Here is a 2,467-nt window from a genome sequence, read left to right as displayed (position 1 = left end):
GACAGACACACTCACACACACACACACACACACACACACACACATATATATATATATATATATGTGTGAAACTTTTTTTTTTTCAAATGTAAGACTCCTCTAACTCTTACTCAGAAGCTGTTTTTATATACCTTTTTTTGTATGTTATTAAGAACTGCATTGGTAAAAAGTTATTTTCTTTTGAAAACCAAACAAAATCATTGATTGTAGGTTAGTAACAAACCAATGATGAAATATAATGAACATAGTTCTAGATACTTTGATATATAATCAGTATCATATTTTTTTTAATGTATTTTATTGCAAACCATCATTTATTCGGGTGTAAGAAAATTTTTACAGATTATAGTTAGTAAAGTGACTGTCATCATTAACCAACTTTAAGGACTTGTAATTATTTATATATTATTACTTAGTAGAATAATTATGGTTAAGAAAGTTTTAAACTGGATGAACTTTTCATTTCATAGTAAATGTTTACAGAAAGTTGCCAGGTGGTTAGGGCACTCAACTCGCAATCTGAGGGTCGCAGGTTCGAATGCCCGTCACACCAAACATGCTCGCCCCCTTTCAGCCGTGGGGGCGTTATAATGTGACGGTCAATCCCACTATTCGCTGGTAAAAGAGTAGCCCAAGAGTTGGCGGTGGGTGGTGATGACTAGCTGCCTTCCCTCTAGCCTTACACTGCTAAATTAGGAATGACTAGCGCAGATAGCCCTCGTGTAGCTTTGCGCGAAATTAAAAAACAAACAAACAGAAAGTTGCCACTCATCATATACACCAAAGAAATCTATCATTATTATTATACTACTCAACAAGATAACTCTGTTTTGGTTAACAAAACAATAAATAAACTTGAAGGATAGAATGTGTCCATAAATTTAAGTCAGTTGTATTAAAAAATCTGCTTTTAGAGAAAAAGTTTTTTTGTTTTCAATGTAAGGATGTAATTTCCAAAGATAAGAAATTATCCAGTACAAATTATTCATTGTTAATATCCTCTGGTCTCAAACTACGTCCTTGCTAAATGAAATAGTATGGTAATCTAATTTTGTGCACTCCCAGTAAGCAGGATTGATCCCAAGACATCTCTTGCTCCTCAGGCAAGTGCTATACGAACTGAACTAAAGAATTATAGTAAGACATTTCTTGACAACTGACTTTGGGAGTAAATGGTATATGTACCACTAGGTGACTGTCCTCTATAGTAAAATAACAGAGGTAACTGAGTCAGGAAAAGGCATCAAGAGTGACTCACCAACTATTCAATGTGTATATATTGTTGCATCTCGCTCTGTTGAGTAAAAGTTGAGGGTGAAGTGCGAGTAAGGATTCCAGCAAGTCTCGTAAAGGTCAGCTATAAAACAGAAAAACCAATCTTACCTTGTTCACTTCAAATTGGGAGTGTATTTCAAACTACTTCAAAAATTTATCATTTTGAAATGGCTTATATTTTCCATAAAGTCATCTAAACTATGGTAAAATTTGTATCTCTTCACTGATAACAACAGTGAGCAGTAAACTAGTCTGTTGGCATGGAATAGAATAACTTGTAGTTCTTATGGTCCCTGATATACATGTACGGTAGTTAGGCCCTCTTTCAGTTGCTCGTGCTACATCAATTTCAACCAATCTAAGTATTAAGTAGACAATTTCGGGCTGGCATGGCCAGGTGGTTAGGGCGCTCGACTTGCAATCTGAGGTCGCGGGTTCGAATGCCCATCACACCAAACATGCTCGCCCCTTTCAGCCGTTGGGGCATTATAATGTGATGGTCAATCCCACTATTAGTAGGTAAAAGAGTAGCCCAAGAGTTGGCGGTGGGTGGTGATGACTAGCTGCCTTCCCTCTAGTCTTACACTACTAAATTAGGGACGAATAGCGCAGATAGCCCTCGTGTAGCTTTGCGCGAAATCCGTAACAAACAAACAGACAACTTCATATTCCATTTAAACGTGGAACACAATACATTATTTGTTTTCAACAATAAGATGTCGTGAAAGTTGCAAATACAAGTCCTATGACTGGCTTCATAACTTAATGAATTTGCGAACAACTTAGACTTCCTTGTTTCAGTTTAGCCTGAGTGGTCACAAGTAAATAGACACCTAATTTTTCATCATTTAACTGATTTATGTTAACTAATTTGTGTTCACAGAGCACTATATAAATGAAAATGGTCCGCACACTAATTGTCTTGTGCTACAACATGCCTAGAACTCAAGGTTCTCTCGAATTGTCAGATTTTGTTACAGGAAGAATAGTTGGTCAAGCAGATGGTGGAATAAGTCAGCGGCAAATTTTGCAGAATTTGGGAATCCCACTTTCGACAGTTAACAGAATCATCGTGCAGTTCGGGAAACAACTGAGCAGCGTCCGGGTCGTTCCTGGTTCATCGGAGAGGACAAAAAGGACTGTCAAGAGGAGCATCAAAATGGATCCCAGATTAACGACTGCAGAAGTGGCT

Source organism: Limulus polyphemus, unplaced genomic scaffold (assembly GCF_000517525.1).
Source record: "Limulus polyphemus unplaced genomic scaffold, Limulus_polyphemus-2.1.2 Scaffold737, whole genome shotgun sequence".
Lineage (NCBI taxonomy): Eukaryota > Metazoa > Arthropoda > Merostomata > Xiphosura > Limulidae > Limulus > Limulus polyphemus.
Note: the sequence above shows the minus strand (reverse complement) of the source record.